Below are 12,136 nucleotides of genomic sequence, written 5' to 3'. Positions count from 1 at the left end.
CCCACCTCTGCTCATTTTCATACAGAGATGTAGCATCCATCCACATTCCACAATATACCTTGCAGCCTATAGCTGTAGTCATAATGAATCAAAACCTCCTTACCAGATCATTTTATGGGCCATATATGATCACAATTTATGTTTTTACAACTGTTTTAGCTATTGAATGAAACATACTTTTATCCCATTTAGTTAAAATAACAGACAGATCATTTAAAATGACTGTGTATGTGCACAACCGCGACCCCTAACGTCAGATATCTAAATCTGCCAATGACAACAACAAAAAACGACAATCTTCGATTTCATTGGCCATTGCCTTTCTCACCGGGGCCTCTCATTGGTTCGTCAGATCTCCACCCTCTCGTACTGTCTCGCGGTGTCAGAGTGCAAGCAGTGAGAAGCAGATGCGCGATTGTGTGTCCACATTAAATGTTGCGCGAAGGTAAGGCATACAGCCTCTTGTGAAAAGGAACATTCAGAGAGAAGCCAGCTATCTAAGTAATTGATTTCAGGATATTCAGAACTATAACTGAACAGAACATTTATTGAGCTTTTGTCGCAGGTAAGTCACACGTCTTTCAGCATTCTCTAATGTTTATTATTGCCCATGTAATGCTAACGTCTGTTTGCAATAATTTTCCATTCTCCACATACACAGCCAGCTGCTAGTTAGGACAACCGTCAAATGTAGTGCCTTGTTCAGACAGAATAGCGACGGAAATTGCTCTTTTTGCCGTACTAGCTTGTTTGCTAGCTAAGTAGCTAGCTATCCTCGTATTTGATAGGATGCATGGAAGTTACATGTACACGTTAGCCTGCCAGCTAGCTAACGTTACAGTAGTGGACCAGCCAGCAATGTTTTAAGACCTCAGCTGGCAGCTACGTTAGCTTCTTGTAGACACACTCGTACAGCCACAGCGGATAACGTTAGCTAGCTAACTAGCTATATGTTTTGCAAGTTGCACAAAAACACTAACTAGGTATGTTGTTCAGTGTAAAGGGATAAATAAAATAAGGGAAGCCACATGTGGGTACCTTAGCAGTGTTCATGCCCTCTTGACATTCTAGCAAGCTCCTGCTACGTGGCCAGTCTCTCATGCGTTCAACTCTGAACTTCTGAGTTTAGGCGAGTAAACTAGCTAACTATTTCTAACTACCAGATGGTACATTAACACTTGAGTTATCCTGTCTGTACAACCCAACCACAATCAAAGTAGATTCCACCCTCCTCTGTCCAGTTTTAGAGTTTGGCTATGCTACCATAGTATAAAACGAGTCTGATTCATCTATGGGTGTTTTCAGTCATTTTTAAAGCGAACCCTGGGGATTAAAACAAAAATCAAAACAACTCAGTTCTCTTTGTGTTCACACTGCCCTTGCATTTGAATGAGCACTCAACTATTTTGCCAGTTCACTTCACCTATTTTGTGGTCCGAGTCACATTGCTATGTTTAGAATGGACCCAAGATATTTCAAATATTAATTCAATGCACTGAGTTTCTACAAATGTCAGGAAAGCCATTCAATCAGAATGTGTTATTGGACAGCTAGATATACCTACTTACGTTGTTGGAAGCTAATAGATTGCATTTAGTTAAAAGATGAGACAATAATTTTAATCCCAAGATACGATTAACATGTAAATATTATGGTAACAGAATAAATGGCAGAAAAATAACTGCAGATTAAATAATGCTGCCATGTTAAATTGTAAACCTAATGTTGGGTACTGCCCCTTTTGAGAGCTAGAAAAAATGTTGTACCCTAGTTTGTGATTCTCACCAAATACTGTATATTATCTCCTCACACTATTCAAACCCCACAATTGAATAAACAGTCTATGAAGCTCTCTTAGCCTATAGATCACATATTGCAAAAAATTATCTGAACTAAACTCCACAATTTTTTTGGGGCATTTCTTTGCATTCTTGACAATCGCTAATCAATATCCAAAACGGCACATTTTTCCCACAAACCTGCACATCATCTCCCTTTTGTGGCACTAATGTGAGGGGTTATGTCAGGGAAAACGGTGGCGCTGGAATAACGACATGTAAACCTGGGGAGATTTTTGTTCACATTATCCCCCAAAAGTGAAGGAACTGAGTTCAGACCACCTCTCAAGATGTGTCGAGGGCTCTTTTGAGGTTTCTGAGTTCCTTTGGAATGTTCACGCTGTACAATATTTTTATTTTTGCAAACTGCATTGAGTTCTCCAAAGTTGTCTGAAAGGGACCAAGTGTGAAAACAACCTAAAACAGGTGTCAAACTTATTTTGCCCCGAGGGCTGTATGTTTGGCTCCCCTGATCTTTAAAAAATACACCCCAGTCAATTCTATTCTATCCAGCCTCTTCACCAATTAAAGGAGGTTCATCCAGCTTCACTTTGTTCTGTCAAACTGTTTCTGCAGTCTTGGATACAGTTACTTTTTGGGGCTTTTGTGTGCACTGGCTGAGCACTGGCTCAGCCCACTTGGCTGTTGTGTCTGCATCTCTCTGGTCTGAGAAGCAGACTTTGCTCTGTGCGCTCTAGCAAGCCTAATGCCTTTAGAAAGTTAACACAATTTTACTTTCCCCACACTTTTTTGTTACAGCCTGCATTTTAAATGTATTACATTGAGATTGTCACTATTTTTCCCTCATATAGATGTAGATAAAACAAAAACATATATATATATCACACATAAAATAAAAAGCTGGAATGTCTTTAGTCAAGTATTCAACCTGTTTCTTATGGCAAGCTTAAATAACCTCAGGAGTAAAAATTTGATTAACAAGTCACATACGTTTACATGGACTCACTCTGTGTGTAATAATAGTGTTTAACATTTATTTTATAATGACTGCCTCATCTCTGTCCCCCACACATACAATTATCTGTAAGGTCCCTCCGGTCGGCAGTGAATTTCAAACACAGATTCAACCACAAAGACCAGGGGGTTTTTCCAATGCCTCACAAAGAAGGGCACCTATTGGTAGATGGGTAATACATAAAAAAGCAAGCAGACATTGAATATCCCTTTGAGCATGGTGAAGTTAATACGCCGGTCCAAACTCAGTTGCCGGAGGGGAAGGAAACCACTCCTGGATAGCACAATGAGGCCCATTGTGACTTTTTAAAGGGGTTACAGAGTTTAATGGCTGTGACAGTAGAACTGAGGATGGATCAACAACATTGTAGTTACTCCACAATACGAACCTAAATGACAGAGTGAAAAGAAGGAAGTCTGTATAGAATATAAATATTCCAAAACATGCATCCGGGTTCCAATAATGCCCTAAAGTAAAACTCTCAAATGTGGCAAAGAAATTAACTTTTTCCTCAATACAAAGCATTATGTTTGTAGCAAATCCATCACATCACTGAGTACCACTTCATATTTTCAAGCATGGTAGTGGCTTCATCATGTTATTGGTATGATATTAATCGGCAAGAACTAGGGAGTTGTTTTAGGATATATAAATAGGATAAATAGAAACAGGATAGAGCTAAGCAGAGGCAAAATCCTAGAGTAAAACCTTGTTCAGTCTGCTTTCCGACAGACATTTGGAGACAAATTCACCTTTCAGCAGGACAATAACCTAAAACGCAAGGCCAAATATACACTGGAGTTGCTTTCCAAGATGACATTAAATGTTCCTGAGTGGCCTAGTTTCAGTTTTGACTGAACATCTGCATGAAAATGTATGGCAGACTTAAATAAAAATGGTTGTCTAGAAATAATCAACAATCAACTTGATAGAGCTTAAATCATTAAAAATAAATAATAGTATGGCAATATTGTTCAATCCAGGTTTGGAAAGCTCTTAGACTTACCCAGAAAGACTCACAGCTGCCATCGCTGCCAAAGGTGATTCTAACTCCGGTTATTGAACACTTGTGTTATATATATTTGTGAATATGTTCTTTAGGCACTGTATATGCCAAAAAAGCCTCCATGGTTTGGCCTTGGCAGTGTGCACTTTTGTCAGAGTCAGCGACTGTGATTTGTAGTTTACGTGTCTTTCCAAACCCATTTCAAAGTCCTCTCTTCAATGAGTGTCCTTCATCAGCACATTTTGTCATACTTTCTTGAATGATTCTTTCTGTGATTGAAGTGCAGAGCTAGCTGATGCTCAAAGGAACGGTGGATCAGTTGCTATTCAGACTTCCAAAAGAGACTCATCAGTGGAAATGCCTTTTTATTCATAAGCACCTTTGAAAAGACCTGGGGACTACATCTTTTCTAGAAATGTGATGCATAATGGGCTCATTGGGTTTAGAGTTTAATTTGAGATTTCTGCTGCAGCCAATGTTCCCTCTAAGCTGTGCGAGCACACGCAGTAGCCCCGAGACGCGCAGCTCCCTGGGACTGCAGTGCAGAAATATCAGCCCGCAGAGAGTAGCTTGAGATTAAACTTCACTCAACTTTCTAGAGCAGTGGTCACCAACCGGTCGATCGATTGGTCAATCTCCAAGGCATTCCTAGTCGACCTTCAAACATTTCTGTAAAAACCCCAACGATAAATCCTTGTTCCTATTTTTTATTCATTTGTCTCCTGCTGTTGGTGGTAGGTGCACCCGGGTAGGGGAAAGGTTGCAATTTTGAACCATTTCATGTGTCTGTAGGTACAAACTCTCCCTTCCTGGCGGGCCCAGAGAGCAAATCAAGTGCAATAAAGGCCGACCACAATCAGTTGGCTCAGACCTACCGCTGTCCAATCAGTTGGCTCAGATGATCGTGTCTGCAGTAACGTTGCAGGCATTATAGAAAGCTGAAGCAACGTTGGTACTGTGAGATTTCAAAATGTTTAAAACCATGAGAGAGACTCAATGAGTACAGCAAAGAGATGCTGTTTTTATGACTGTTGTCACTGTTTCATTTCTTACTCAGCAATGTCAACATTTTGTATTCAACACTTTTTTACAAGTCATAAAATGTGTGTTCTTCCTATTTCCACTCAACGCTACAACAAGCAGTGCAGCAGTAATGAATGAGCAGGGAAGTGTATCGATAGGCTTGCGTTATTTGGGTCTTTTAATATCAAGGAAAATGGTATTTTCTCTGCTCATAGGAGTAACAGCATGAATTTGTGCATGAAGTAGAAATAATGCAGTGCGACTCGAGATTAGCCATCAGCTGGAAGACGGTGTTTCCTTTTGGTCAGTGTAGGAAAGAGAAAGTGGAGGGGTGTTCAGAGGCGGACCCTCAGTCTACTGTGAATGACCATCAGATGCAGGCACCATCAGCAAATTATTTAAATGTTTGCTCACTCAGCTGTGCTTCACAAGTAATACAACAACATATCTATTACTGGTGTGATCATATAGCCGACCTCAAATTTTGAATTATAAACTGGGTGGTTCGAACCCCGAATGCTGATTGGCTGACAGCCGTGGTATATCAAACCATATAACATGGGTATGACAACTTTTATTTTTACTGCTCTAATTCCATTGGTAACCAGTTTATACTAGCAATAGGTTTGTGGTGTATGGCCAATATACCACAGCTAAGGGCTGTCTGCAGGCACTCTGCGTTGTGTCGTGCGTAAGAACAGCCCTTAGCCATGGTATATTGGCCATATACATTTGATGTCAGAAGTTTACATACACCTTGGCCAAATTCAGTTTTTCACAATTCCTGACATTTTAATCCAAATAAAAATTCCCTGTTTTAGGTCAGTTAGGATCACCACTTTATTTTAAGAATGTGAAATGTCAGAATAATAGAGTGATTGATTTATTTCAGCGTTTTTTATTTTTTATTTCATCACTATCCCAGTGGGTCAGAAGTTTACATACACTCAATTAGTATTTGGTAGCATTGTTTAACTTGGGTCGAATGTTTTGGGTAGCCTTCCACAAGCTTCCCACAATAAGTTGGATGCATTTTGGTCCATTCCTCCTGACAGAGCTGGTGTAACTGAGTCAGGTTTGTAGGCCTCCTTGTTCGCACATGCTTTTTCAGTTCTCCCCACACATTTTCTATAGGATTGAGGTCAGGGCTTTGTGATGGCCACTCCAATACCGTGACTTTGTTGTCCTTAAGCCATTTTGCCACAACTTTGGAAGTCTGCTTGGGGTCATTGTCCATTTGGAAGACCAATTTGCGACCAAGCTTTCACTTCCTGACTGATGTCTTGAGATGTTGCTTTAATATATCCACCTCATCTTCCTCCTCATGATGCTATCTATTTTGTGAAGTGCATCAGTCCCTCCTCCAGCAGAGCACCCCCACAACACGATGCTGCCGCCCCTGTGCTTCACGGTTGGGATGGTGTTCTTCAGCTTGCAAGCCTCCCCCTTTTTCCTCCAAACATAACGATGGTCATTATGGCCAAACAGTTAAATTTTTGTTTGAGCAGACCAGAGGAAATTTCTCCAAAAAGTACGAGCTTTGTCCCCATGTGCAGTTGCAAACCCTAGTTTTTTTTGTGGAGGTTTTGGAGCAGTGGCTTCTTCCTTGCTGAGCTGTCTTTCAGGTTATGTGGATATAGGACTTGTTTTACTGTGGAAATAGATACTTTTGTACCTGATTCCTCCAGCATCTTCACAAGGTCCTTTGCTGTTGTTCTGGAATTGATTTGCACTTTTCGCAGCAAAGTACATTAATCTCTAGGAGACAGAACGTGTCTCCTTTCTGAGCGGTATGAAAGCTTCGTGGTCCCATGGTGTTTATACTTGCGTACTATTGTTGGTACCTTCAGGCGTTTAGAAATTACTCCCAAGGATGAACCAGACCAGTTCTACAATTATTTTTCTGAAGTCTCAGCTGATTTCTTTAGATTTTCCCATGATGTCAAGCAAAGAGGCACAGAATTTGAAGGTAGGCCTTGAAATGCTTCCACAGGTACACCTCCAATTGACTCAAATGATGTCAAATAGCCTATCAGAAGCTTCTAAAGCCATGACATAATTTCCTGGAATTTTCCAAGCTGTTTAAAGGAACAGTCAACTTAGTGTATGTGAACTTCTGACCCACTGGAATTGTCATACAGTGAATTATAAGTGAAATAATCTGCCTGTAAACAATTGTTTGAAAAATGACTTGTCATGCACAAAGTAATGTCCTACCCAACTTGCCAAAACTACAGTTTGTTAACAAGAAATTTGTGGAGTGGTTGAAAAATGAGTTTTAATGACTCCAACCTAAATGTATGTAAACTTTCGACTTCGACTGTGCCACACCACCTTGTGCCTTATTGCTTGAATATAATAGTCTCCAACAATACAATGCATTGGCAGCAAAGACGGTATGCATTGATAATAGGCCTATAGTTTACTGCACAAACATTAATGCTACAGTGCTGTTTTTAATTGGTTATTAATGTTGCATAGGCTTACGTCTAAGTCATGTTAATAAATCTAAGCGGTAGATCTCAGCTTGCATTTTGACTCTGTGATCGTGACTCAGAAAAGGTTGGTGACCATTGTTCTAGAATTTTCTTTCAATGCAACACTACCCAAAATAAAATACTTTCGTTTTAGGCAGAACGCATCGGAGTAGGATTCTCTTGCATTGACATGCACTACTCAACCTGTACTCTACACATACCTGTGCTGTAGTAGGCCTATATGCAAATAGAGTGTTGCCATATATGGATGTGTGCCATTTACTTTGAGCTGGACTGTGTGTACAGCATGATCGGTCATGAGAAAATGCTCTTGTTTTGAGATCAAAGCGAGAGCTAAATGTATCCACGTGTACACATTTTGTTCATATCCTTTGCTAGTTAGTGAGTTAGCCAAGTTACAAATAATTTGTAGTCGGCAATGGGGAGTGATTGCTTCCTCTAAGAGCACAACATCTTTGAAAAGAGAGTCAGGTAAAGAGCTTTGTTTTGTCTTAGGGGCAGTGCTGTATTTTGAGACGGGCATGAAATAAGCTGAGCCAACAGGCAGAGGCTAACTGTTTGATTCTCTGTAATAATGGTATGGGAATAATATTTTATTTTGTAAAGTGGTTTCTTGCATCAAACAACATTTTCAGTCACCTTGGCCTCTGTTAGTTCTAACTTAGTGGGTGCACCCTCAGTGTTCAGTCAACGGGCTGGAAGTTGCACTAAATTTGTACTATTTTCAAGTTTGCGCTCAGCATACTTTACATTTTCTCCCAATGTTAAAGGCCTGACCTGTAGTCTAATTATTATTATTTTTTTTAAATGTTGCTGTTATTTCAGTCATTCAGTTATTCAGACTACTTGAGAACTCCAAATAGACCACGTAGGTGGTTAATGCCCCCAGTGTCTGAACAGATGTGAAAAGCAACATTAGCCAGAGCACCAGGCTACATGCGTGAGGAACCTAGGTTCTGTAGGCTAAATGGGGTGGGGGAATGCAGTGTTCAGGGAAATGTTGGCGTCTCTCATTTGCATGATGAACTAAATTAGTTCTGGGTTTGAACAAGCTTGTGTTATCTCAGCTTACCACCCCATTCTATTGGGAGCAGTTATCATCTTGGCTAAATTAATGAATGATAAGTTGGGCTGATTATCAGACTGTCAAAAAGTAAGCTAATTATTGTGTGTGTGTGTGAGGCTTCTGTATCAGTTGCTTTGCATTAGCCTAAAGAGACGTTAGCGTCCAGCTTCCTGCCACAGATATACACATTTCTTCTGTTTTTCCCCTTTTATTGTTTGAAGGAGTCTTGGTTGTACTACTTCCTTTTCCGTAGCTTTGGAAAGCAACCCTCAACAATGAGCTGCTTTTATGAGCGTTGAAATATTCCAGCTGAAGAAATTTTTATTCAAGGAATGTTAACATTTCTGTGCCCTGAGGAGATGCCATTGCCTCTGGGGGTTTTGCCTGCCGCCCATCAAAGCAGAGTCCTAAAGCAGACTGAGTGGCTTTATGACACTTGTTTGGCTCTGTCCTGCCCTGTGGTGATTTGCTGGGAGGTTATCAGAGGTGGGGTGTCTGGGGCCAGGCATACAGGCAGATGGCCACTCTGTGCTGCTCATACCCTACTGGAGCACACTAGGAAATCCTCTAATTGTCATGTCCTTTTGGGACGTGGAAGTGAAGTGGCAGTGCTTGAACATCTCCCTTCCTGTTTTCTGGCTAAATTGCGTTTCAAGGACCCACGACCATGTTAACTCTTGCTCTTAACAAATTGTTCCATCGGCTTGTTTTCAGTAAGGCTTACCTACACGGTGTCGACCCCAAGGCATTGTCATCAGTGACAAGTGTATCTAGCAAACAACCAAACCATTATTTAAACATAGTACAATTTAATATGCTGCATTGGATTAAATATCCAAAGTTAACAATATAACAGCTTTCTCAGTAATGTATTTATGAAATTGAATTAACACAAATCTATTGGAAATGTAAAAGTCCCCCTGTCAAGGCTGTTTCAGGGCAAGACTTTTGAATTCTTCAGGAATGATTAGAGAGATAATGATGGGCCTGGTACTAGCAGCAGTGTAGCCTCATAATGATGGGCCTGGTACTAGCAGGTGTAGCCTCATAATGATGGGCCTGGTACTAGCAGCAGTGTAGCCTCATAATGATGGGCCTGGTACTAGCAGCAGTGTAGCCTCATAATGATGGGCCTGGTACTAGCAGCAGTGTAGCCTCATAATGATGGGCCTGGTACTAGCAGCAGTGTAGCCTCATAATGATGGGCCTGGTACTAGCAGCAGTGTAGCCTCATAATGATGGGCCTGGTACTAGCAGCAGTGTAGCCTCATAATGATGGGCCTGGTACTAGCAGCAGTGTAGCCTCATAATGATGGGCCTGGTACTAGCAGCAGTGTAGCCTCATAATGATGGGCCTGGTACTATGGGCCTGGTACTAGGCAGTGTAGCCTCATAATGATGGGCCTGGTACTAGCAGCAGTGTAGCCTCATAATGATGGGCCTGGTACTAGCAGCAGTGTAGCCTCATAATGATGGGCCTGGTACTAGCAGCAGTGTAGCCTCATAATGATGGGCCTGGTACTAGCAGCAGTTAGCCTCATAACGATGCAGCATTTTTTACTAACATTCCTAAATCTCTTATTGTCAAGGTTGTATGGAAATGTGAGTTGTAACTGCAATCAGTGGCTCATGTGACTTCTGTCTTGGTAGTTACAATAGTTCCATGTTTCAACCCATAGCCAACACACACACACACCAGCAACCAGCGACAGTTTACAACCAATGAAACCAACCCCGTCCACGCATAATGAGCACTTAGCAGTATGTCTTGATAATCGCGAGTCTCACCTGCAGCGCCTTGATAAGATGCAGAACTTTCCCTCCCATTCTCCTTTATTAACTTTTGCTAAAGCTTTGGGGAGTCTGCCAAGGCCCACCAAGTGCTTTGATTAAGAGGCATATGATATTTCAGTGGACTAATTATACTGGAAGGTGCGAGGGGGAATTTTTAATAGGGAGTTTGGCTGAGAACAGGTCTCGAGCACAAAGGAAGCTGAAGTGAAATGGGAAGAAGTAATTTGGCCTTCACCGATTTTCAGATGAGTCCTTTTCCGCTGTCTTTTTGTTTTACTGTAGCACCTCTTAATGAGCGTCCGTAGAAGCCGTTCCATGTCATTTCAGCAAGCCATGACACACACCATTTTATTTTCATCATGAGCACAAGCAAATGGCTCTCTATGCAAAGTTACAAATAAAATGTTGTGATCCGTTCAATAAACATGAGACCAGTGACATTTTATAAAAGGGTGTGGCAGAAACAGTGGCATCGAGTGGACAAAACCGGGTATTTTCACACTTTTGTTAACCTCTTACACTTATGGTGGCGCTATTTCATTTTTGGAAGAAAAACGTTCCCGTTTTAAACAAGATATTTTGTCACAAAAAGATGCTCGACTATGCATATAATTGCTACTGTTCGAAAGAAAACACTCTGACGTGTCCAGAAATACAAATATCTTCTCTGTGCGTGCCCTTTAACGTGAGCTTCAGGCAAAACCAAGATGACTTGGCATCCAGGAAATGACAAGGATTTTTGAGGCTCTGTCTTTCATGATCTCCTTATATGGCTGTGAACGCAAGAGGAATGAGTCTGCCCTTTCTGCCGTTTCCCCAAGGTGTCTGCAGCATTGTGACGTATTTGTAGGCAGATCGTTGGAAGATTGACCATAAGAGACCACATTTACCACGTGTCCGCCCGGTGTCCTGCGCCGAAATTGGTGCGCAAAAGTCACCTGCCAGTATTTTTCCATGGGGCACAGAGAGAGAAGCAAGCTTCCACGAACTGCATGTCAATGAAGAGATATGTGAAAAAACACCTTGAGGATTGATTCCAAACAACGTTTGCCATGTTTCGGTCGATATTATGTAGTTAATCCGGAAAAAGTTTCACGTTGTAGGTGACTGCATTTTCGGTTCTTTTCGGTAGCCAGGCGCAATGTAGAAAACGGAACGATTTCTCCTACACACAGACGCTTTCAGGAAACACTGCGCATTTGGTATGTGGCTGGGAGTCTCCTCATTGAAAACATCAGAAGCTCTTCAAAGGTAAATGATTTTATTTATTTGGTTATCTGGCTTTTGTGAAAATGTTGCGTGCTACATGCTACACAAAATGCTATGCTAGCTTTGCATACTATTACACAAATTAGTCAATTTCTATGGTTCAAAAGCATATTTTGAAAATCTGAGATGACAGTGTTGTTAAGAAAAGGCTAAGCTTGAGAGCAAACGCATTATTTTAATTTTATTTGCGATTTTCAGAAATCGTTAACGTTGCGTTATGCTAATGAGCCTGAGGCTTAGTCACAATCCCGGATCCGGGATGGGGAGTTTCAAGAGTTAAGTAATGCAAGCGACTTCAATGGCCAATTTCTCGGAACAGGGAAAAACCACCAGGTTAACAGGGAATACATTACATAGTATAACGAAACAATACTCCAAGCCGTTGCTACATGCTACTTGTTAGACATGGGGAACTGATATTTTGGGGGGGGGGGGCTTTTGTTCATGTTATTGGATTCCTCATGACTTACAATAATTATGGTCCAAATTGGATGTTAGGTACTATGTTTATTGAGTCCTATAAATTAAAAGGACCAATTTGGGTGTAATCAATTAGCTTAGTTTCTCAGACCAAATAATTTTTCAGGTATGCTAATCTTATTTCTAACTACAGGAACAATTTCAACACGACCCGAAGCCATCTTGAAAGGAGATTTTGAAAAAATA

At 41.0% G+C, this 12,136-nt stretch overlaps 1 protein-coding gene across 1 annotated transcript in view; it reads left to right on the top strand.

The window, feature by feature from the left end:
* The first annotated feature begins 398 nt into the window (after positions 1-398).
* glceb (glucuronic acid epimerase b) overlaps positions 399-12,136 on the top strand; it is an 83,694-nt gene continuing 71,956 nt past the window's right edge. Inside the window, exon 1 of the mRNA XM_064988991.1 lies at positions 399-565. The gene's annotated coding sequence lies outside the window, so the exon portion shown is untranslated. The remainder of the gene's footprint in view (positions 566-12,136) is intronic.

Source organism: Oncorhynchus masou, chromosome 2 (genome assembly GCF_036934945.1).
Source record: "Oncorhynchus masou masou isolate Uvic2021 chromosome 2, UVic_Omas_1.1, whole genome shotgun sequence".
In the NCBI taxonomy this organism is placed as follows: domain Eukaryota; kingdom Metazoa; phylum Chordata; class Actinopteri; order Salmoniformes; family Salmonidae; genus Oncorhynchus; species Oncorhynchus masou.
The sequence above is the reverse complement of the archived record's forward strand: the minus strand, read 5'-3'. Positions and strand labels throughout refer to the sequence as shown.